Source organism: Malaclemys terrapin, chromosome 3, assembly GCF_027887155.1.
Source record: "Malaclemys terrapin pileata isolate rMalTer1 chromosome 3, rMalTer1.hap1, whole genome shotgun sequence".
Classification (NCBI taxonomy): domain Eukaryota; kingdom Metazoa; phylum Chordata; order Testudines; family Emydidae; genus Malaclemys; species Malaclemys terrapin.
The window spans coordinates 69,872,633-69,898,899 of record NC_071507.1 but is presented as its reverse complement, the minus strand read 5'-3'; the positions used below and the strand labels follow the sequence as shown (position 1 = coordinate 69,898,899).

Below are 26,267 nucleotides of genomic sequence, written 5' to 3'. Positions count from 1 at the left end.
TGCTGTACTGTACATGATGTTACAACTATATTGAACTTATTAGAATGAAATAAGTATAGACAGGACTTTGTCACCTACATTTGGGCAATGAGATTTAGAACTGCTCCCTAGGTAGGAAAACTATAGGGCCTGTTTCTCCAATGTTCTTTTGCCTTGTGTGGTCATTGCATCTGCCAAACGAGTGCCAAGTGGAGATAAAATGCTTAGAAACAATGAATCCTGGGTAGAGTGATAACTAGAGAGCGCTGATGATTATGTTAATGTGTAATGTTTCCCTAAACAAAAGATGACTGTAGTCATGATTATCAATTTCTCTATTCACATGACAAAGATTTCTAAACTTGTTAAAACTTCCCAAATAAATAAATTGCTTCTAAGGCCATGTCTACACTACCACTTATGTTGGCAAAACGTATGTTGCTAAGGGGTGTGAAAAAACACACACACACACACACACACACCCCGAGCGACATACATTTCGCCAGCATAAGCGCTAGCGTGCACAACGCTCTCCCACCGCTCATGGAGGTGCTTTTATTATGTCTACAGGCAAGCTCTCTCCTGTCAGCATAGATGGCTACATGAGCGCTATTACAGCGGAGCAGCTCCATTGGTGGACATGGCCTTAATCAGAATTTTACACCCACTTTGCCCAGGTGTAAATTATTGCACAGGATGTGAGGAAGTGAAGAATCAGGCTTCATGTCTTCATCTCTTTACGGTACAGGGCCCAGCACACAGCTGATGCAATAACTCCCCTTGAGAAGAGAACAGACGCATTGAGTAAATTCCCAGATCTCAGTATAATTATTGTATATTCAGTTTCATTCCATCTCTCAGACTGCCCTTTGATTGGAAGATGTCCTTTAGTAATAAATAGGAGAAGACTATGGAGTGTGTGTGGGGGGGGAATGAAAGAGGGAACCAGTATGGCCAAGCAAAAGGTAAGAGAAAGGAGAGGGAATTCATCCTCACAGCAGTTCAATATCTGCACACGTTTGTACACGTACAAATTGAACAGATGTATATGCATGAGTGTACTGTATGCCTGTGTTTGTCTGCATGTGTAGTATGTAAATAATGCATAGCAAATACATATACAGACTTATTATATAGACATGAATGACCTGATGTATATCATTGTAAGGTTTAAAGGCTTAAAACCACTTCAGTTTGATGGTTTGTTCCATTGCGGCTGCTCCATAAGGGAATTCCTGCGCTACAGTAGGTTAATGGGAGTTCCAGCAAGTGTTTCCCTCTCTGTTTCTCTCTCTCTCACACACAGACATTCTCTCTCTGTCTGTCTCACACACGCTCCCAGATTGCAGAGGATACAGAAACTGATGCAGTTTTTTCTAGAAAGCTGCACTGGAAAGATTGCAACATGCTGTTTAAAAACTGCTATAGGTGGGAAATGTGCTGCTGAAGCAGGTGCTGAATTGGATCTGAAGTTCAATAGAGCCATATCTTGGGGCAAAGTCAGCTTGGGAGCACTAGAATATCTCAAGAGCCTTGATTCCCGGGTTCATTCTGGGAATGCACAGCCCCTGTGGATTTCAGGATTTTCGTGTCCTTCTTTCTGCACCTTCGCACTGTTGTATTTCCTTGTGAGATGGCCACAGATCTGAGTGAAATACCCTGTGAACGGACTTGAAGAAGTTATCTTGCGTTGGGTTATGTAACAATAATGTAGCGATGACGGAGTGGAAAGCAGCGTAAGTAATATGATTGATTATTCAGACAGTAAATCAGAAGAGTTTTGTTTCCTTCTTTGCTTCTTTTGTAGCTTTCAATATGCACATTTTAAAAATATAAGCAAAACAATATGTTCCCCTGGTTTGTACATCAGTTACCATGAGAAGTTTCTAGTGCTGAGATTATGTAGAATTTTTCATAACTGGATAGCTGAATAATACATGTGAATGACAGGCTTGCATCTGGATGGGTCCTTATCTTTCTGATGCAGAATCAATCTAGAGCCTGGATGGATCAAAAACCAATAAAACAGGATGTTAGGGTTGGATAATTAATACTAGTTAGCATTATTTTTATGTGCCAGAATTATTTTTATGACTGGGCCTAATCCAGACAATCTTTTGCAGGAGAAGCTCCTAGTTTGAGATCTAAACAGGCAATTTCATACAAGTTCAAGCTAAAAGATTGAGGCAAGCTTCTGGTTTCCAGATACACTGGACCAGATCCTCAGCTAGTGTAAATTGACACTGAAGTCAGTGGAGCAACTCTGATTTACACTTGATGAGAATTTGTCCCAGTATTTCCATAGCTGCCGCGCTTGCTTCAACACACACAATTATTTGCTTAAAATATATTTTTCATTCTGCTGTTTGCCAAGTTTCTAGTGCCATGGCATCTCTCTGCATTACAGGACGTGCTTGTATATAGCTGGGCAGCCCTGCGAAGAACAGCAGTTTGTTGTGATAGAGGCTCATTTAGCTGCTGTTGGTAAATGTCCACAGAAGTTTCCTTCTGTTCTTGTTTGTTTTCTAATCAGGCTCGCAAATGCACGGCCCTCAGGAGTTTGGAACTCCCAAGTTATTGGCTCATCATTAAAAATTAATCAATATAGCAAGTGGCAGAAAAAGAAAGTCTAGAAGCATAAGAAATGCAGAGACAAATCCTGTCCTCTGCTGTGTGCGTACATTGGTGGGGAAAGAGGGTCCAGGGATCCTATTAGCCCCATGCAGCATTAGGTCATCATCCCAGCCTATCACTCAAGAGAGTGCTAGATTGGAGTGCTGGCTAATGAATGCTCTGGCATACCATGACCTCAAGGGGCATGGCTAGGCCTCCAGCCATGTTGCACATGAGCTGCTGTCTGCGGCACTTTCTAGCTAGTGGATGAAAGGTACTGCTTTTTCCAGGAACAGCCGTGTATGCTGTCCGTAAATTGCAGCTGCCTGCCTTGAAGAATCCTGCCCAGTGTAGGAAGATCAGATGTCCCGATATTATCAGGACCATCCCGATATTAGGGGCTTTCTCTTATATAAGCAACTATCCCTCCCCCCCTGCCCCAGTCCCGATTTTTCACACTTGCTATCTGGTCACCCAAGTCCAGGGTGATGATGGCTCTTGTAACTATTAAGTACCTAACATCTTCTCATCCCCAGTGTGGCTTCTAAAAGTAAGGGCAGATTTTTGCCCTTAGCTTTGGAATTATTTAGAAACACTGCAGTTTTAATCTCCTTGGCTCTTTTTTCCTGCTAATTCAACCTGGAAAGACTTTATGTAACTAACATTTATTACAGACTAATTAAAAACAGTAATCTCCAAATGGCTACACATACCTATTTAAATTTGCTGTTCTCGTGGCAATGTGACAACATATCCAAGCATTCAGAATAAGTTTGCTTGCTGCCTATTGTATGAGATGACTACTTAAAATAGGTTGTGGGTTTTTTTCCCCTGCACACTTCAGTTTATCTCTGCATTAACATCAACTGATACAGTATGCCTGGCTTGCAACCTGTGCTGTGATCTCAGGGGTGGTGGAAAAATAACATGAAAACAAGATTTGCTCTTCTAATTCTGCCTTTCCTCTCAGCGTCAGGTACAGGGGCATGGGAGAGCTGCACATGCTACGTCTAGCGCTCCTCTCATTATAAGACTCTGAACTCCATGGTAGATCATTATAAAGAACCTCCTTATAGCACATGCAACCACTGAATCTGAAATGCAGGCTTTCATGGCCTGATCCTATGAGGTCTTGAGTGTCTTCTGGGGGGGAGGGGCGGGGGGGACTTGGCACTCTTGGCTTCCACTTACTTCAATAGCAATTGAGCTGTCAGCACTCTGCAGGGTCAGGTTCACAGAAAAGCAAGGTGCACAGGCAGGGCCGCATCCTGCAAGCTGCTCAGCATTTTTAAGTTCCATTATCTTTCGTTGAGCTGAAGGCACTCGGCGGTGCTCAGTGCCCTGCAGGAGTGGGCTCACACTGCGAGTTTCTTGTGCAAGCTCAGACATGAATAAAGCTGAGGTCAGCCTTGGTCAGCTGGTGAGTGAGATTGTATCTTGTGAGATTGACTGAAACTGCACCTCACGGTATTGATTTGCATTTAACATGATCAGAGAGTGTCTCCACGCAGTGTCAAAGGTGTGAAATATAACCATACAGAGCAGATGTATCGCTCCATCTGGTATATAATGCTGGCCACTCCTGCACAACATGGACTCTGGCTATTTTTAAACAACTTTATTTTGGTAGGTGGCTATCTGGAAAAGAAAACAATTCCGTAAGACCACGCTAGTCTGCTTTAGCCTAAGGGCTCAACAAAGGTTACTCAGACAAGTAGTAGTATTTAGTACAATGAGTAAGAACTAATGGAGAGAGTAAGGATTACATTATCACACCTTGCTGGTATAACATAACTACAACCTGAATAGTTATACCAGGAGGCAGTTACACTGTTTTGTTTGTACTGGTATAACAACTTTATACCTGTGCAGCCTATTCTTTTTCCCATATGGGAAGAAGCTGTCCCAGTATAAACATCTTTGTACTGGTTTAACTGCCTCCCCAGTAGGGGGAGGAGTGTACCATTTTAACCATATCTGTATAGTAAAGCAGAACAACTTTTGTGTGTAGACAAGGCCAAAGAAGTATATGGTTGTACTGCATAATGTAAGGCTGTCTATCAGTTTATGGTATTCCTATTACACTTATCATTGTAGTATCTGAAGTGCCATACACAGGTTAAAGCATATTTTCATATTAAGAAGAACTGGAAAGAAGGGAAAAGCTCATACCTAGAAGTCCAATGAGAGAGAACTTGGGGAAACATGGGATGCATTATGAACTACCTCAGATTAAACTATTCTCTTCCTAAAACTCACAGCCTGCTGAGTTGATATCAATTCTTGAAGTGAATGTTTGAATAAGGCTTCTCCGCAGGTCTTATAAAATATGTACACAGCTTGTGGTGGTGGTGGGAGGGGGCAAAGTGGAAGATAGATTGACCAAAAATAAATGCAATTCCCGAAGCATGAGTGGTTATCTATGTGATTTTTTTCATAAGGCTGTCTCTGAAAGTCCCCGAATGTTGCCTGTTAAATCCCTTATGAAACTTAATGTGCATCCTATTAAAGTAAAATGATTAGCTGCCAAGAGCAGTGTTGTGAGAGAGGGGACAGAGTGCTTTTTAGTAGTGAACAAGGAAAGGGTCTAGATATGCTGATATCTACAAGCAGTGGTTTAGAAAGGAACTGACTGGAATCTGTGAAACCACTGAGCAGTACAATGCAGGAGTCAAGGTGAGAGGATGAAGAGAGAAAGAGGTTGTAGTAGTCTCTGAGGAGTTTGATATCATTCTGCTCAGAGCCCAGAAGGCCTAAACTGATAAGGCCAGCGAGCTAAGATAAGTCACAAATTGATCAATACCTTGCAGATGGAATGAAGCTTTCATTCTGATCAGGAGAGTGTTTTGCTGTAGATTAAATTGGAGAGTTATTTAATTTCAGTAGGCAACACACTATGTGCCAGATCACAGGTGGTTTCATTCTCCTTAACTACCTCGCATCCTCTCAACAGGGTTTCAGTTCTTTCCCATCTTGTTTAAACCAAATAAAATGGTGAGTGTGTTTGGACAGGTCACAGAGTCTAGTAATATGGGAAACTAAATTCCAAGGCTTATTTCCTGGCCAGGTATAGTAGAATGCAAGACTGATATGACTTTAAATCATCAACTTGTCACCTATATCTCAAGTGACCAGTTTTTCAAAGTAACAAAAAAACAGAACTCCTCTTGCAGACAAGGGGTTGGGGAGATGGCAAAGGGGGTGGTTTTTGTGCAGGGAAGGCTCCCTTCATGCACTGCCAGTTGCACATCACTTCAGTGAGAGTGAGGAGTAGAAGAAAAGAGAGGGAGCTGTATCCCCATCCTACTTTCTACACTAACTGGCAAAGCTAACCAGTCTCACCAGGGAGACCAGACTGCACACCCCATGCACCAGAGAATTTAGGGTGGGATTGTGCCACTTTGAGGCACAGTCTGTCCCTCAGACTTCCCCCGGAGCTGCGCAGTTACTCAGTGTCCGCCGCTCAGGGCAGGGTTTAATAAGTCATTAATACTGTGTACTCCCTAACACTTCCCAAAAACTCGATGAGTATTTCAGAAAGCTCAGCCCAGATTACTGCTTCAGTACTGATAGGAATTTATGGCAAAGGAGGATCAGTTAAAGTCCCATGTGCGCAACAATGAGGCAATCCAGAGACACAGAGAAAAGTATAAAGTGTAGGCTCCCTTTGGAAGAGGACTGCAACTCTCCATTTTCTGTAAACGGCAAGACAGGGACTGTGTCTTTGCTAAAGGTCAACAGTAGCATAAACTTTACAAAATCAGATTGACTTTTAAAGATACCTTATAGAGCATCAGGAGATACTTGAATCATAACATCCTAGTTTGTAACATTATCCATCCTGCGATGCGATGCCATGCCATGCAGAGGAAGTTCTTATTCAATAAACAACCTCCTCGCTCAACTCTAGAACAGGTTGGATGAAATAAGACTTACAAGCCCCTTTAGAGTATGTAAGCACAATGAATGAAGAGATGACTTTCCATTGAACACCTGCCAGTGTCAGGTAGCCAGGTACACTTCTACCCCGATATAACGCGGTTGTAGGGAGCCAAAAATCCCTACCGCCTTATAGGTGAAACGCCGTTATATCGGAGTAGAGGCAGCAGGGTTCCAGCGGTGATTTAAAGGACCCAGGGCTCCCCGCAGCAGCCGAAGCCCCGGACCCTTTAAAGCGCCGCTGGAGCCCCACTGCTACCACGCTATACGCGAACCCGTGTTATATCGGGTCGCGTTAGAGCGGGGTAGAGGTGTACTACACTAGGCATAAGAAACTGAGGCTGGGCATAAGGAATTTGCTAATATTCTAGCATATTTCCTGTGAATAAGGCATTCCATGTTGCTTTAGCCACTATTTTATGACATAATTGTTTTGTTACAATTATTTTGAATTTGTATTGCAGCAACACACAGAGGCACCAATCAGAATTGCCTTTTTAACTATTTTTACTAGATGACACTTGACAGCAGCATTTAACAGTAATTCATCCCTTTGGTCAGGGACCTTAATGGGGTGCCTAACCTTTACCCAGTTTTGTGCTGATTGACAGCTTGCTAGAAGCCCACAACTCACCTCCAGTTTGCAAAAACATAACTGGGGTGTTTCTAGCTGTGAAATTATGAGACGTGTTGTCATGCTCTTTCCTGTGCTCTACACCTTTAAATGTAGAGTGTCTCTGTTGTGAGGCAGCTGCTGTTTTGCTTTCTGTTTCAGGGCCAGAACGATAGGGTGACTCACTGTGTTCTCTTGCATATGGAGTGTCAGATTTATCATGGTATTACTTCAATTTTATGCCATTATAATGCTATGGAAATTAGTGGAGTTTAACTAGCATAAAATTAGAGTAATACAGAGGTGAATGGGGGGGAGGGATAGCTCAGTGGTTTGAGCATTGGCCTGCTAAACCCAGGGTTGTGAGTTCAATCCTTGAGGGGGCCACTTGGGGATCTGGGGCAAAATCAGTACTTGGTCCTGCTAGTGAAAGCAGGGGGCTGGACTCAATGACCTTTCAAGGTCCCTTCCAGTTCTAGGAGATGGGATATCTCCATTAATTTTAAATTTTTTTAAATTTTAAATTAGTCCCAGAGAGAGAGTGTTTCTCTCTTTCTTCTGATATAAAAGTTATTTGTTTTGAGGAATACATGTTGTGCTCCCTTTATATTGGCAAAGCAGAAGAGGAGAAGATTGTAACAGCTGCCTCATCTCTAAAATAGAGAAGAGAGGCAACAGAACCTGACATGCAATCCTGCATCTTAATTCAGGTGCCTGGAAAGCTTAATCCCTATATCAAACAGGAGAACACATCTACATTGGACAACTACATGGGGTCACAAGCCACACTTTAGCCATGCTGACATATTCCATCTGTCCATGGATGTCTACAGCTAGGCACCCAATACAAGAACTGGTAGAAACGTTATTTCAGTTCAATTAAAAGCACTGTCCGCAAGCCCCTAACTGGATGTGTTTCTTTTTTGGATGTGGGATATCAATTATGGAGGAGATGTCCTCAAGCTGCTTAGCAGCCTTCCTTATTAAGAGAGGACCTGCACAAACAGATGATTATGGTCTGACTGTGGCAAGACAACAAGGTGAGCCTGAACCCCTGATGTTAGGAAGCTCCACAACTGAGGGTCTTCAAATAAGAGAACCCTGCCCTCAGCCCCTGACAGCTTTGCCCAAGCTGCTGCTGTTTGTATCACTGATATTGAATATAGCACTCTGGAAAGGGAATTGAGGGTCAGGTGGTCCCCAGGCTAACGGGCTCCTAACCTATTTAGTGCTTTGCAGATGAGACCAGGATTTTTAAGCAGGTACCAAATTGTATGAGGAGTCAGTGTAGCGCTCAGAAGATGGGGGTGGCATGCCTTTGCTGATCTGGAAATGAGCTGTGACATTCTGTACTAGGTGAACTTTCCACATATAGCATTCTCTGTTAGCTCTAGTTAGAGCATATTGCAGTAGCCCAGCCTGGAGATGATAAAGCCATAGATTACTGATGCTAAATTTGCATCTAAAAAGAAAGAGGCCTCTGGCTAACCTTAAATAGGAAAAAGGGATTTCTGGCTGCTGTTTGGTTGTGTAGGAGCTACGAGGAGTCCAGAAAGACTTCTGAGACTGCACTCACTTTGATGCTCTGAGAGAACAGTGGGTGCAGTCAAGGTTTCTGCTAATTCCTCAAAATGTTTTTCTCTTCCTTCAAGGATCATCTTTGTTCTACCAGGGTTGAACAAGAGCCAACTGTTCTGCATTCAGGAATCAGGAACTTATTTCTTTTAGGCATTGGCACATGGGTCAGTGGGGTGGTAGCACTGTTTTCTCCTGATGGATAAGAATATAAACGAGGATGTCATCCACTAATTGTTGGATGGGAGCCATTGACTGAGCGTGCTGATGGCCTGCATGTACATGTTATTGGGGAGAAAGATCCCCGGGCAATCACTACTCTGGAATCTTTGCAAAATGAAAGAGCAAAGCCATCTTAGTGTTTATGTTGCGGGGTTTGCCTCTCTCTTTCTTGAAACAGGAAAGGGCCTTATTTAGAGGAGCCACTGTGGTCTGTAGTTTGTGACCCATTGTAAATATCATCTTTTAAAAGAAAGAAATGGATTTTTTTTAAATTGCTTTTCTTGGAAAATAAAACTAAATGTCAAATTTCTGCTTAATTAATCAGCAGACCCAAATCCATGAGAAATGTCCCCAGAATTGAAAAGTAATTGGATTTTCACTGAAAGACCCATAGGTAATGAGCGAAAAGCTGCAGATTAAAGGCTTTGCATCCTTTGCAAATTCTGCCTCTTGGTATCTAATTGCACCTCTATACAGTTTACTGCTTTCAAGCAATGAATTACTGCTGCGCATGATGTGTTTAATTTCATGTCGTTTTTCATTTCACTTGACTGAAAATAGAAAAGTAAGAACAAAAGGTTTATTTAATGACAACACTACATGCTAACAATGCTAATGCTTTCCAGCCTCATCTTTCTCTAAATAATTTAGTTTGCTGCACAATTAAAGAATGTAAAATATTAAGGGCCAACTGCTCAAGGAACTGGGGCCCAATGCTGCAAAATGCCAAGAACTTGTGATTCCAGCTGAAATCAGTGGGTGGTAAGGGTGTTCAACAGCTTGTCAAATTGCAAGTCATCATAAGAAAGGAAGGACGGTGTTGTGGCTAAAGCACTGGATTGGGGCTCAGGAGATCTGGATTGTACTCCTATTTCTGCCATAGACTTAAGAATGGCCATACTGGGTCAGACCAACGGTCCAGTGTCCTGTCTTCTGACAGTGGTCAATGCCAGATGCTTCAGAGGGAACGAACAGAACAGGGCAAATCATCAAGTTTCATGTTCCATTTCCTGTTGCCAACAGTCATGCTTCTATAGACCTCTGTTATATGTCCCCTTAGTCATCTCTTTTCTAAGATGAACAGTCCCCGAATCTTTTTAATCTCTCCTCATATGGAAGCTGTTCCATAACCCTAATAATTTTTGTTGTCCTTCTCTGTACCTTTTCCAATTCTAATATATATGTTTTTGAGATGGGCAACCAGAACTGCAGGCACTGTTCAAGGAGGTGTACCATGGATTTATATAGTGGCATTATATTTTTTCCCTTTTTTAACGGTTCCTAACATGGTTAGCTTTTTTGTCTGCCTTTGCACATTGAGCAGATGTTTTCAAAGAACTATCCATGATGACTTCAAGGTCTCTTTCTTGAGTGGTAACAGCTAAATTAGATCACATCATATGGTATATGTAGTTGGGATTATTATTTTGCTCTTAGCCCTGGAATTTCATCTGTCATTTTGTTGCCCAGCCACCCAGTTTTGTGAGAACCCTTTGTAACTCTTTGCACTCAGTTTTGGACTTAACTATCTTGAATAATTTTTTATTGTCTGCAAATTTTGCCATCTCACTGTTTACCCTCTTTTCTAGATCATTTATGAATATGTTGAACAGTACAGGTCTTAGGACAGACCGTGCTATTACTTCTCTTAATTGTGAAAACTGACCAGTTATTCCTACCCTTGTTTCCTATCTTTTAACCAGTTACGGATCCGTGAGAGGACCTTCCCTCTTATCACATGACTGCACACTTTGCTTAAGAGCCTTTGGTGTGGGAACATGTCAAAGGCTTTCAGAAAAGACCAAGTTTACTATATCCCCTGGATCACCCTTGTTCACATGCTTTGTTGCCTCACCAATATATTAGAATTCTTTGAGGGTGTCATGATTTCCCTTTACAAAAGCTGTGTTGGCTCTTCCCCAACCAATTGTATTCATATATGTCTGATAATTCTATTATTAACTATAGTTTCAACCAATTTGCCTGGTACTGAAGTTAGACTTACCGGGCTATGTGGCTTCCTGTGTGACCTTGTACAAGTCACTTAATCTCTCTGTGCCTCAATTCCTGGGGGCAGGGATTGTTTTGTGAGTTTGTACAGTGTCTTCCATAATGAAACCCCAATTTAGTCAGTGCTGTTATCATAAATAATAATAAAAATTGTGAGCAATTTCAGAACTACATTGTTCCCTGAAAAAAAATGGAACTGCAATTGGTTTGTTCTTTAACAAACTAGAATTTATTTCTAATATGAACCAGCAGTAAAAATGAAACATTTCAAAAATTGCGGTATGCTTTTGAGCCCCGAGGTGCCTTTTATCTTGGACTCCTCAGTGCCACACATGCCTTTTCAATGTGTTTCCATTGTGGTCAGTAGAAGCAGGCCGCCAAGTTCATAATCTTTGGAGGTATGCTCTAGGACTAGAAGGAATTGGAGCATTGAGAACAAATGCAGGTTGTATGAAGGCTTGGCTCCATGTCACAAAAATTACCCAACAACTGGAACAGGGTGAGGCTTTTAATATCCATGTGCAGTTGAGCCTGTTTCTACCAATCACCAAAAAACCTGTCACAAATAAATACGGTCACATCATAGTTGCGGTGTTCAAATAAAGATCAGGCAAAGATGTACAGGAAATCTAAGAGACACTTTAACGTAACTTAAAATAGGAGGTTGCCGGTCAGCTGTGATTCTTACTGCATTGCATTTCACTGTATATGCCTCAGTGAAATATCCAACTGTTTGTTTTTATTTGATGGCTTTCAAAATATTGACAAGAGAATGAAAAATACGAAGTTTAGTGTCTCCTTTAGTTCTTCTGGGAGCCAGAATGTTAAACACCAATAAATGGGTTGTAGTTCTGTGTGTTGGTTTCTTTTGCTCTTGATGTTATGAGTGTGTTGCAATGACTGGGGCAAGATGAAGCAAAACTAGCTTGCTCCACTATGGGGTCAGACTTTTGCATCTGAGGTAGTGAAAGAACCCAAATCCTGTAAACTCCATGAAAACTCCAGTTAAATAATTGTTTGTGACTCTAAGGACTACAATTGGGCAGTAATTTATGGTCCTTACATTGGAAGGCTTGAAGTAGTAACTTTAATTTCCTGCCATAATTGTAAACTACTGACTCTTTATTAAGGTCAGCAATGGGCTAACTAACCAGGAGCATGGCCATTCCTCTCTTATTGATCTTATTATTCCATTGATCTGAGGTGAATCCCTGCATGTCAACTTTTGGAAAAAATTATGTGGTGAATACTACAAAAGACTACATCATCAGTGCAATCTCCTAGTCACCCCTAGCCCTTAATGATTTCTAGCTAAATCATCAAGCCTGGCAATTTTGCACAGCTTTACTGTTTTATACTGAAACAGCGTTACTTTAAAGGCAGTACTAGCTCTGGAAGGGTCTGGCAATAGTCTAATGCTAGGTAGAAGCAAAGAGGATTTTCTCTTGACGTTCACTTCTAACATCCAAATCTTCGGCATGACGTAATTAATGTAATTATACACCTAGCCCTGCAAGGTGTTGAGCACTCTCAACTTCAATGGAAATCGAGGGCATTTAGCTCCTTAAGGGTCGTCAGGCCCTTTGCTGAGAGATTTTTTCCCCAGTGACATGAAGGTACATTGCTAAGACACCAACCCAGTAATTGATAAATGCTTACATTTGATTTGATTTAAGTTTCTTACAAAAATACGGAGCTGTTTTCCTTCCCATATTAAGCTAATGATAACCATCTGATTTTATGGTATCCAAACATAATGGTTTAGCTTGATTCCTGCATCAAGCATAGCGTGACACGTGTCTGACTCTCAAGACCTTGGAACTTTACAAGAACAGTCAAGAGCACTGTGATCATTGAGACTATTCTGTATGTAAAGCAAAATAAAGGCATTTAAAGAGATTAGAGGGATAGGGACCGGGACAGTAGTCAGCTGCAAACAAATACAATGTCACTCTGCACATACAGGAAGGATAAAGATGACCAGACTAAATATTAAAAGTAACAATTGATTTTGGGTGCCTCAATATTTGGTTGTCCTACTTGAGACATTTAGAATGAGTCTGTGATTTTTAGATGGTACGTAGTCATCACTTTCTTAAAGTTAGGCTTATTTAAGGTGGGCACATTGATGAGGGTGTACAAACACCACACCGGCCAGGAAAGGGTTAATGAGCTGTTGTGGGCTCAGGGAGCCCTGCCCTGCTACACTTGCAATAGATGTCAGACGTGGAAGGAGGGGTTAAAAGGGAAGACCACACAGCTCTTATGGGGGCTGACCAGGAAAGAAGAGACTTCCAGCTCATGCTCTGTGAGAGAGGCCTGGCTGGAGCCAGAAACTGCTTGAGAGACCGCTGCTTGCCAGAGCCTCTCTGGAGAAAGGTAGGCCTAACGAGGGACTGTTCTTTGCTAACAGTGCCTTATTTGTGCTGAAGGGTAAGACCGCGGCTGGTTGTGCCCTGCCTAAAGGAACTGGCAGCCAAATAAACCCCTTTTTGTTCATCCAGCCGAGGTCTTAGTAATGGCTTGTCCTGAGCCCAGGAGCAACCTCAGGAACACGGGCTGGATAACGTGGACAGAAGCCTAGTCCCTGTAGTCTCACAAGCTGCTTCAGGCCCTGTTGCAGATGCTCCCATTTGCACTGTGTCAGCTGCACGGCCTTGGCCCACTGAGCCAGCAGGGCAGCCAGTGTGCAGCCTCCTGGGGTGTCTTGGCTCAGTTGGTTGGGGATATGCAAACCTGCCCGGAGGAGATGGAGAGAATGAGACATCCAATGCGACCAGCTTCATATCAAGACTGATGTAGCCAGGAAGGAGCCTGTTAAAGATGGTTTCCATCTGAAGGGCCCATCCCTACTGTTTGCTGTATGGAAGATTCCCCAAATTGTCCCTGGGTTTCTCACCCTTTGAAGTCCTGTGTGGGAGACAGCCCCAGGGTGTCGTCGTCCTAGCACAATGGTCTTATTTCACCAGATTCTGATTTTGCTTATTCTGATGTAACTCAAGAGTAACTCCATTGTAACCGGTGGATTTACACGGTGGTATCTCTGATATGAAATCGAAATCAAGCCTATTGATCTCAGTAAGTTTTTCCTGTGTGAAAAAGGGCTCTGAATTTCTGGGGTCAGGCCTTGATCAAGGATTGAAGGATTTGGACCTATTTTACTGTCTGTTACAATTAAGCAGTAAGTCACAACAGTGAATTTCTGGATGATTATAGCCCAGCTGTATTGGAGTTCAGTCATTAAGGCACTATATGGGGCCCGTGTATGCATTTAACCACCCAAGAAGTAAAAGATTGCTCTGACATGTACAGCCTGGATAGCTTTATTGTTGCTATGAAATTGACTGCATACATAAATATAAAGGAAACAATAAGGCCCAAGTGTTTACTGGGCATTAGAGGCATGTTTATGGCATCTTTTACAATGCAAGCAGAAAGCTCAAATTGTGTCCAGATTCTAAAGATACTGCACAATAATCAGGGGCGGCTCTAGGCACCAGCTAAACAAGCTGGTGCCTAGGGCGGCAAAATGTATGGGGCGGCAAAATGCTGAGCTACCAGCTCCCGCCTGGGGGGAAGTGGCCGCTGCCCGCAGGAGAGCGGCGTGAACAAGCCGAGGAGTGGCCCGTCCTCTGCAGCCGGGGCAGGACCGCGCTACTGGCTCCGCCTGGGGGGTGGGCACTGACAGCGGGAGAGCGGCGGAAGCCGGTAGCGTGGCCCTGCCCCGGCTGCAGAGGATGGGGGAACATGGTGCCCGGGCGGTCTGCTCCTCCTCGGCTTGTCCCCGCCTCTGCCGCCTCCTCCTCCTCTCTGCGCCGCCTCCTGCCAGGGGAGGGGAGAGGGGAGCGGAGCGGCAGCCCGGGCTGAGCCCAACTCGTGCCAGGGCCAAGGCAAAGCCCAAGGATGAGCAGTGCTGAGATCCAGCAGCAGCCCCAACCCCTGGCCCTGGGAGTGGCGGTGACCAGAGATGACTCCACCTCAGGCCAGATCTGCAGCAAGGTAAGAGTCGGGCCAGGCGGGAGGGTCCCCAGGACCCCTGGGGAGTTTCTGCCTGCTGGAGCCCCAGAGGCTGCTGCCTCCCTCCTCAGCCCCTCACAGCACTCCAGTGCCTGGAATCTCCTTCTGCCTCCCCTCCTGCAGGGGGCGAGTGACCTGACAGAGAGGGGCAGCATCTGCCCAGCACCTCTTCCTTGGCTCCTCCAGCCACAGAGCTCTCTCCATTGCATGCCCCACAGGCTCCCAGCTGGGCGGCCTCAGCGCTGGGAAAACGCCAGCAGGGCTGGGTCCAGTGTGTATCCGAGCTCTTGGGGAGCTCTCTCGCCCCAATGACTAACGCCTTATCTATGGCAAGTACAGTAGTGCAATAGGAGTGTGACGTGAAAAATATCATGTCATGTGACACAGTCACTCAAATCATGATTACGTGTGTGTACTGTGCTGCCCTATCGGCGCCATTCGCGCTAATTTCCGTTTCGCGTCGGTGCCAGTGATTATAGGGCTAAAATGCCGGGACAAAAATGAAAACGACTTTCTGGTGCTGCTTACCGGCAACAAAGAGAGAAACGGCAAAAAGAATTAGAAAAACTATCTCGTACTTCAAAAAAGTATTTTAAAAAAGTCGACAATCAAGGAGAAAGCTCTAAGCAATGCATTGAAGGTGATTATTCGTCAACTGATGAAGACTGAACCAAAGATTACCTTTATCAACTGATAAAGATGAACAACAATCTGACCAAAGATTATCTTCACTAACTGATAAAGACAAACAATCACAATCCATCCAAAGATTTACTACTTCAGCTGAAGAGTCCAGAAATGAAGAACTGTTATCCAAATCTAAAACTGAAGAACAATTATTGGAAGGTGGAGAGACTGACATAGGATCGGATCCAAGTACACGGCCAACAATAATTACTGGTACAATGCGAATTATTATTGTGAAAAAAGGTCCTTCAAAACTAGATCCTACATTTGAATATCCATTTAATGAGTCAAATTGTCGATTTTTGCCATCCAGTATGAAGAAAAAAATGAAAAATGGGGAACAAATTAATAGATCGTGGTTAGTATATTCACAGACCAAAGATGTATTTTTTTGTTTTTGCTGCAAACTGTTCTGTAACTTGGACATTTTTCTGGCAACTGCAGGTTTTAATGACTGGCTAAATTTGCATCAGCATTTGAAAGAACATGAAACATCAAAAAATCATTTACGCTCATTGATGTATTGGATTGAGCTGTCTAACAGATTACGTACTGGTACAACAATCGATGCGGTACAGCAACGTCAACTAAATTCAGAAATTCTACGTTGGCAAGCAGTGTTGGAACGTTTACTGGCAATCGTTAATTTCCTAGCCGAACAGTGCCTCGCATTCCGTGGATCCTCGGATGTTTTATATGAGAATAACAATGGAAATTTCTTAAAATTGGTTGAGTTATTGGCAAAATTTGATAATGTTATGGCTGAGCATGTACAAAGAGTGAAAGATGGAGAGATTCACACCCATTATTTGGGTAAAAATACACAAAATGAGATAATAGAATTAATTTCTAATGGAGTGCGTAATGAAATTTTATCGAATTTGAAACATGCCAAATATTACTCAATTATAGTTGATTGTACTCAAGATCTGAGCAAAACCGAGCAAATGTCAATAGTTTTACGATTTCTGAAAATTGATGAAAATACAGAAGTGAAAATTTGTGAACATTTTCTAGAATTTATACCAGTGAATGAAACTACTGGGAAAGCCCTCACAGATGTAATTCTGCAGAGATTGGAACACTATGGAATACCTTTAGAAAATATGCGCGGCCAAGGGTACGATAATGGCTCAAACATGAGAGGACGACATGCAGGTGTACAGCAAAGAATATTGAATTTAAACAATCGAGCTTTTTTCATTCCTTGCTAGGCACATTCGCTCAATCTGGTTGTCAGTGATGCCGCCAAATCATCTAAAGATGCCGTTTCGTATTTTACCACAGTGCAAGCAATTTACAACTTTTTTAGTGCTTCCACACACCGTTGGGCAGTCTTGAAAAAGCATCTTGAACAAAAACTCACACTTAAACCTCTGAGTCAAACTAGATGGGAAAGCAGGATAGAAGCTATTAAACCATTCCGATATTCATCAGGATAGATTTACGATGCACTATTCGAAATAAGCCAGGATTTGTCATATGATCCTTCATTTCGACATGAAGCTGAAACATTGGCTCAGAAAATGATGCAGTTTCAATTTTCTTGTTGCACGGTTATTTGGCACAATATTCTAAATCAAATTAATTTGACCAGCAAAGTTATGCAGAACATAACCATAGACATATCCGAGGCAAGAAGATTTTGAATAACACGCTGGAATATTTAAAAAAATACCATTCAGATGAAGGATTTGAAGAAACTGTCAAAGAAGCAACAACAATAGCAGAGGATCTTGATTTTGAACCAACGTTTGTACCTCAAAAATTCATTCGTCCTCGGGAAAAAAACAAGACAGTTTTGTTATGAGGCTCATGATGATCCTATTGTCGAGCCAAACAAAAGGTTTAAAGTTGAATGTTTCTATCGTATTTTGGATGTAGCTATAACTTCCATTTGAAAGATTTTTGTCAGTTGCATGGTCATTGTGAAACTTTCGAATTTTTATACGATATTGGAAATATTAAAAATCAGTTTTCCAAAGAAGACCTCATGAAGCAGTGCCAAGACCTACATTTAGCGCTCAGTACTGATAACGCTGCTGACATTGATGCAGTAGAATTGTATGATGAATTAATAGCTTTATCTGAGCTAATGAGTCCTAAAACTTCTCCTCTAAAAGTATTAGAATTTATAGCAAGAAATGATTTTTTTCACTCCAAACACTGCTATAGCATTATGCATTCTTTTAAAATTACCAGTATCAGTGGCTTCTGGTGAGCACAGTTTCTCAAAACTGAAATTACTAAAAAATTATTTGAGGTCCACCATGTCTCAAAATCGTATGTCAGGACTGGCATTAATTTCAATTGAAAGTACTATTGCAAAAAATTTAGATTTCACTGACTTATTAAAAGACTACACAAGTATAAAAACCAGAAAAATTCAGTTCATATAAATTCTTTTAATTTATGAGAAACTGGAAGACACTAACGTTTTTCATTACAGTGTATAGTTGAACTCAAATTGTTTGTTATTGTGTTTTTGTTAAAATTAAATGTTAAAATTACACTAGTAGGAAATTGTTTTATTTCACTAACTACAAATTCTCTGTTTTCATTTTTTTTAAATTTTAAACAGTCAAAACAAAACTGCAAAGTGCAAACGTGTAAAAGCCAAAAAAAAGCGCGGGGGGGGCAACCAAACATTTTTTTGCTTGGGGCAGCAAAAACCTAGAGCTGGCCCTGACAATAATTAAACACAAACGCTAAGGGTCTGACGGGAACCTACAAATTCAGGAAACTTTCAGCTGACAATTCTTATTCCATTCTTATTCATCTCACTGGGCTAGATTGTCTCAGCGCTCCTTTGGCTGCACTGGAATTAAGACGGTGTAAAACTCCCCTAATTCTCTGCTTGGCTGTGCTCAGATTGTAATTCCAGGTGGGATGATGAGAGCAGAGGCTAATCACCCAGTACTCCTGCTGCCTGGAAGGGGTCAGAAAGGGGTCTAGAGTGGAAGAAGCCCTGACTCTGCTCCTCTTCCCCTCATCCATTCACCAGCCAAGCTCATGGAACAATTCAGTTACTCTGTGAAAAGAGGTGAAGTAAGCTACTTCCCCCAGAACAAGGATCTGTGAGTTACAGTTCATGCTCTGATCTGCTGTTGGAGCGATGCACCTATGTTAGCTCTTTACTCGGGACAGGTTGTAAAGTGACAGTTTAGCCCCTTGTGCCAAGATATTATTATATATTGCCAATAAATTGCCTAGGGAGGTTGTGCAATCTCCGTACTTGGAGATTTTTAAGAGCAGGTTCGACAACACCTGTCAGGGATGGTCTAGAACAGGGGTTCTCACAACACATTTTTTGGTGGCCTCAGAGTGCGACCACCACCTCTTGCTGGTGGCTGCACTGACATTTTTTCCTAAAATACTTAATTAACTTTAGGAAAAACAAATCAATATGCACATATACACGTCCAAATCATTGTAATTTATTTATGTAGGATTTTTTCAGACTCAGTAATACAAATAATTTACAGTGGTCTCTATTCTTTACTGGACCTAAACAGAATAGAAACAGAAATAGGGTACTTGGCATGTTCTTGTCTTTTTGTTGTTTCTTTTGCTTTTTTGGTTGCTTTTAAAAAAAAAAAAAAAAACTTCCTAGATAGTAAGTCTACTGCTGTGAAAAGAGAGATTTGTATGTTTGTTAATATCTCTTTTCACAGCAGACTTACTCAGCCCCAGCAAGTTCTGGCTCAGATTAAGCTCTGGATGGGGACATGGGCAGGGAGGCTGCGGGGCCCAGGGACAATGGCATGGGTGGTGAGCCTGGGATCAGAGCCTGCTATTGCATGGATGGAGACCGAAGCCCCATGGCCAAAGCCTGCCCCACACCACAGGGAAAGTGGGGAATTCACCACCCGCCTGCACCTCCAGCGTTTGTGTCTCTGGAGAGGGGCGGGGCCCAACCCCTACTGGTGGCCCTGGAAGAGGGACCACTGCTTCCCCCTCACCCTCATCACAGCCCATGAGGCTGTGGCTGCATTTGAGAAACGCTGGTCTAGAATACTTAGTCCTGCCATGAATGCAGGGAACTGGACTAGAAAACCTCTTGAGGTCCCTTCCAGTTCTATGATTGATTTCTGTTAATTACCAACACTGTCTTCAGAGCTTTAGGAGACATAAAGGAAGACCTGGCCTATGCACTGAGGCCATTACAGTCAAAATGGAAAGACTAAGGGCAGACACAAAAACAGTAGGAACTCCGAAGATGATGTTAACATAGTATCTTTCTCTTAATAAAATGTGGAGCCAGCATATTACTAATATAGATAAGTGCCTGAGGACCGCCCAGAAAAGAAGCATGTTCTAAGTAGAGTGACCTTGTGTTACTGAAAACCAGGAATGTCCTGCTTTCATGACTTATCCCTGTGTTCCTGCTGGTTTTACAAAAATCAGTATTTTGTCCTACCATTTGTAAACCACTGAAAATTGGCCACTGGAAGGAACCACTAGCCTGCAGAGCTATTGAAATTGGCAGCAGGTTGGCTGAGGCATTGGTATCTCAAGGACCGCCACCCACAGTGCCTGCCACAATGATTGAAGCTTCTGAATTGTGACAGTAATAATAAATAGTAACACTATGTTGGCTGTTACCTTTGTTAGTTTCATTCAAGCCACTTCTTTTTCTGGACATGCATGCTGTGATGACTCATTTTAAAATGACTGCATATATCTCAAACATAACACACAGCATGCAGATCATATTTGCCAACACTTCAATTGGAAATAATCAAAACAAACTGCAGGCTTCCAGTATACCTTTATCTGGCATTACACCAATTAGCAAGACTCATTTGCAGATTATATCTCTGCCAATAGGTGGCAATCGCAGTTTCTGCTTTTGCTGCAGCAAAAAGTGTGGCCACTGATTTTGGGTGCCCAACTTGACACCGTGGAACTGCCATACATTGATGTCTCAAGCTGGACACCCAGAAACGGATACAACCACTGTTAGTGGTACCTGTGAAAATGTTGTTTGGGCACAAACACTGGCAGCAATAGATGGGGCTAGCAATTTCCTTATTTGTTGCAATATTAATTTTTAAAACTTCACTGAGTAAATATTTAGGGTGTTTGTGAAAGGTGTTGCTTTCTAACTGTGACTTTTATCCATTTTCTAATAAAATTGTAACAAGCAGAAGGCAATGCATTTCTGGATGACTAGAGCATAGCAGTTTAACTACTAAAGAAGTGTACTGATCTCCATGGGCCTGAATGTGAACTTCGTCCTTCCTCTGGAGAGTAGTTACTCACACACCTAGAAGTACAGTATTGCTATTTTGAAATGGAATTTGTACAGAAAAATAAGGAAAATAATTAGACCTGTTCCTTTAATGAACATTGCTAACACTAGAATCCCCATCGCTGGAGGGTTTTTTAGAACAGGGTAGACAAGCATCTGTCAGAGATGGTCTAAGTATATTGTTCATCCTGCCTCGGTGAATGGGGCTGGACTAGATGACCTCTTGAAGTCCCTTCCAGCCCTCCATTTCTATGATTTTGTGCCCTCAATATGTACACAACGGCATCTTCGGTATTAGTCTCTATCCCGGTCACTGCGTACATGTTGGTTGCTTTTTCAACTATTGCAATGCAGCAAGCAGTTGTTTTTATTGAGTTGTCCACAATGATACTAAGATCTTTTTGGTGAGCAACTGCAGTTAATTTAGAAGCTATCAATGTGTATAAGTAGTTCAAATTGATCTTTCCACTGTGCATTAACTTGTACTTGTCAATGTTGAATTTTTATTGGTGCCCAATTACCTAGCTTTGTTAGGTTCTTCTGAAGTTTTCCATAAATATTTCTAGGCTTGATTCACCTAACTAATTTTGTCATTTGCAAATGTTGCCACCTCGTGTTCTCCTACGTTCTGACTATTAATAAACATGAAGAATGGGTTTCATAGTACAAGCCTTTGGGTCACCCCACTATTCACTTCCTTCCTTGTTAAAATTGAGCTTTGAATTCTATCCTTTCATTTCTGTCTCTTAACAAGTTTCTGAGCAATGCCTTTTGCCCTTCTAACTCTAAGAAATTACCTCTGAGCAATTTCTTCTTGGTTTCTTTAATAAACCCCAGTCAGGGTCTTTGGCTTTTTAAAGTCCATATCAATTATGAATTGACTTCAGTGGGAGCAGCAAGCTGACCACTGATACCTTTTGAAAATCCCCCTGCACATACACAGTTATAATGAGAGAGGAGGAGATGTCTCCGCTTCTGAGTATTTGGGAGATGAAAAGTCACTCCTGACTCCCACAGGAACATGGTCGTCTCTGTTAAATTTGTTGTAAAAGTTGACCTCCAAAGTAGTGAGCCCTGTCAGTCTGCCTAAAGCAGGGGTTCTCAGGACAAATATTTTGGTGGCCTCAGAGTATGGCCACGAACACTTGCAGGGAGCCACTCTGACAATTTTTCCTAAAATACTTAATTAACTTTAGGAAAAAACAAATAAATATGCACATATACATGTCCAAATGAGTGTAATTTATTTAATGCTAGCTAGTAAGTCAGTTGTGAAAAGTGATATTAACAAACATACAAGTATTACTTTTCACAGCAGCCTTATTTAGCCCTGGCAAGCCTGGGGACAAATTAAGCCCCAGAGGAGGTGGCAGCAGAGGCCAGGGGCAATGGGGGGATTGGTGCGGGGCAGGGGAGGCAGCAGGGGGCTGGAGCCTGCCATCCCCGCACCCAGAGCCTGCCATCCCACTACTCCAGGGTTGAAGCCCAAAGCCGGAGCCCTGCCATCCCTGGGAAGGTGGGGAACTCACCTGCTGCCTGCTTCTCCAGCATTGTGTCCCAGCAGTCTTCAGAGAGGGGCAGGGCCCAACCCCTGCTGGCGACCCCAGTAATCAAAACCAAGGTGGTGCATTCAGGAGCAATAGGGAGGGGGAGGGACCACTATTTTGCCCCCAACCCCCACCCCATCACAACCCAGGAGGCTGTGGCCGCAAGAAAAGACCCTGGTGGCCGCATTTGAGAAATGCTGGCCTAGAGGTAGACCTCTTCAGTACAGAGAAAAACCACCAGATAAGCCAGATCTTCAAAGCTAGGGTGACCAGATAGCAACTGTGAAAAAAACGGGACAGGAGTGGGGGGGTACCTATATAAGAAAAAGTCTCAAAAAACAGGCCTGTCCTATAAAAACGGGACATCTGGTCACTCTATTCAAAGCATTTCCCCTTTCCTGCCAGTGGTCCTTCTATCGTATTTGGACTGAACTTTGAGTAGCTTTCGAACATCCTTTCTACAATCTTGGACTCTAGCCCTGCAGTGAGATCCTTGACCATTGAGCTTCAAGGTTTCACAAAGTCCCCAATACCACACACAGGTATTAGTTCACACTATACTGTGTCCCATTACAGGAGTGGGCCCTTTGTCAGGCAATGGAACAGTTTAAAGTGGGAATCGCTAGGATCAGATGACATAATAATATAGATCTGGATATTGTCAGCCTACTGGTGATCTATAGGGCCATGCTGCCATTATTATTACTATGTCACTTAGAGGCTCTAAGTGAGATCAGATAGTGAACAAAAACATGGAGAAGAGAAGAGTTAAAGCGCTTACATTCTAAACAGAAAGAAGAACAGGAGTACTTGTGGCACCTTAGAGACTAACAAATTTATTAGAGCATAAGCTTTCGTGGACTACAGCCCACTTCTTCGGATGCATATATCCATATATATATGCATCCGAAGAAGTGGGCTGTAGTCCACGAAAGCTTATGCTCTAATAAATTTGTTAGTCTCTAAGGTGCCACAAGTACTCCTGTTCTTCTTTTTGCGGATACAGACTAACACGGCTGTTACTCTGAAACTATTCTAAACAGAAAAGACAGATAATTGGTGGGAGGGAAAGCAGAGGCACAGAAAGGTGAAGTAACCTGTCCAAGTCACACAGCAGGTCAGCGGCAGAGCTGGAACAGAATCCAAGTCTCCTGACTCCCAGGCTAGAGTCCTAGCCACCAGACACCAACATGAATAAATATAATGAATCTCCGGGGGATTCCAGAGAGTCCCCAGAGCTGACGATGCAACACCACGAACTATACTTTCCTGAAAAGAATGAGTTGGAACCACTCTGACGCAACTCTACCCACCCTCACTAGCCCACACAGCCACATCAGCGTTGCTTTGGGACTAGCTATTTCCAAAGCAATTGATAGCTGGCCATACTGACTATTTTAGGTCCATCATGCAAAAGTCATTCAAATAAATTAATCGGTAATGCAAACTAGCATCATTGTGCAGCCGAAAGCCAGTTCAAATATGTGTAAAATATATTTTTATTCAGAAGCCTCGGGAGGTATCCACTGCCTTCTTGATCACCTTTCAAAACCTGGGGGGTAAAAAAACATAAAGCACTGAGATGTAGCATGTTGCTGTTAAATACGTTTTGCCACTTGCAGGCCAAAAAAGAATCCAGGGTTTTTCTTGAATGCCATCTCAAAGGTTATAACTGTCAAACCAGGATATAGTTCTGAAGTTTGGAAAAGGCCAGTTATCCTACAAGTGGTTTTTTCCTTTAAAGAAAAATGTCAACTATGGACTTTATTGGCTCAAGAAATAGCTTAAGAAGATACTATCAGTATAGAAAAAGGGAACAACACAACGTTGGGGAAGAATAAAGTGGCATGAGAGAGAGAATGACTGAACCAACTTAGAACACAATTCTGAGGAAATATGCTCACTAGCAGTTTGACTTTTACCCTAGGCATGAGTTAATGCAGTTGCATGGGTGTAATTGAGGGTGTAATCTGGCCTGCGGTGTACAGAGCAGTTACCTGTCTTTACAAATAGACTGCTGAGCCTAAAGACATACACACAGCAGTGGATTTCTCAGGGCGCATAGCTAGATTTCTATCCAGCCGTACAGTTATGTGCAGTACAAAATTTTGTTTGAAATAAAGGTGTCAACATATTTAGGCCGGGACCCATTGGAAACTACGATTCAGCATGACCAGTGTTCCCAATCCTCTCATGAACCCATCTGAAATTCAAGCCAATGAAGTAGCAAAAGATCAAAATGTGATGCAGTTCTTTTGGCAACCTTTTTTGGGTTGTTTTTTCTGTCTTCTCTCTGAGGAAGAGGAAGGAGATGATCATAAAAGGGAAGGTTAGGTGATAAAGTTAGATACTGGAGGAAGGGGATGGACAAGGAGCTGGAACAACAGAAAGTTCTTGTGGTTAAGGCACAGAACCAGGAGTCAGGTGACCTACATACCCCTTCCCCCAACTCTGCCACAGACTTAAGTGTCCTTGGCTGTCACCTAGGCCAGAATTCTCAAAAGTGGCTTCTGATTTTGCCATTTCAGATAAGGCACCAAAATCAGTGACCGCAACACTGGCCTTAAGCTCTCTCTCTGCCTCAATTTCCTCATCTGTAAAATGGGGATAATAATTGCTTGACATGGTCACAAATACTCAAAGCTGAGATGAATGTATATATAAACATGTTTTATTGTATGTATTCTTTGGAGTAAATTGATTTAATCCGTTTCTGAGGTTTAGATTTGGCTGATTTGTATGGATCTGACAATTGTGAAACTTTGGTCAACAAAAAAGTCAGACAGGATTTAGATTTTATTCTGATTCTCATTTACACTCTGGCACATTCATACCTACATTAAGGCCCTTTTCTGTTGCTAGAACATGCAGCATCAAGAACGTTGGTGTAACTGAGAATCAGGCCCCTAGAGTTCAGAATGATACATGCATCTCAGCTTGGAATATTTTGGAACAGATCATGTGGAGCTGTGCTAATTTACACGAGCTAAGGGTCTGCCCCATAATTATGCCCATTTTACAACTAGGGAAACTGAGAGACAGAGCAAAATAACATCAATATTATAATATACTTGGTTGCCTAGCTAGGGATACCAACATGGAGTATGTGTGTGTGTGAGAGAGAGTGTATGCAAAACAACATCAATCAAGTTTAATTGCTGAATCTTTTCTCAGAATTAGAAATCTGTGCAAATAAGAGAATGTGACCAAATATTTTTTTAATGTAGTAGAGTAAGAATCTATCACTCTAATGCAGGACAGCTTCGATTTTTTGATTCAAAGGCTGGACAAAAAAGCAGCATTCTTGTCCAAAGTTATGTGGCTAAAACAAAGTTGAAATTATTTAAACTACTAAATTGTTAGTACAACTGTAGATTGTGTGCCTCTCTTCACCTCCTTGCAAATAGCATAACTTTGGCCACCACATGTTCAGATGTTAGACTGGTTATTTTTTATGAGGTGGTAGAATTTTAAAATAGCTTGTGCAAGGTTTCTTACACGTCGGTTAATTCACCTGAGCTTTTAATAATAACTAACATAATAGTGGTTGCTTACATCCAACCATTCCACAACTATTCATTCTCTAACCAAAGGCTTATGGGAGACAAACAATTCTTTGTGAACAGAAATAGCAGAATGTTCAACTGATTGAACTTAATTTTATAACATAAATTGCTGTATCACTCATTAGCTTAATTATAGATTCAGGAGATTTCCTGCAGACTATATTGGAGGACAGTATAGAGAAAGGGGCCTGATTTTGATCCTACTTATTGCATGCTGCTGTAAATCAGGGATAACTTCACTGAAA

General features: G+C 42.2%; 1 protein-coding gene across 1 annotated transcript in view; it reads left to right on the top strand.

Moving 5' to 3' along the window:
• Positions 1–26,267, top strand: part of KIF26B (kinesin family member 26B) — a 421,406-nt gene that overhangs the window by 246,136 nt on the left and 149,003 nt on the right. The gene's annotated exons all lie outside the window — the stretch shown is intronic.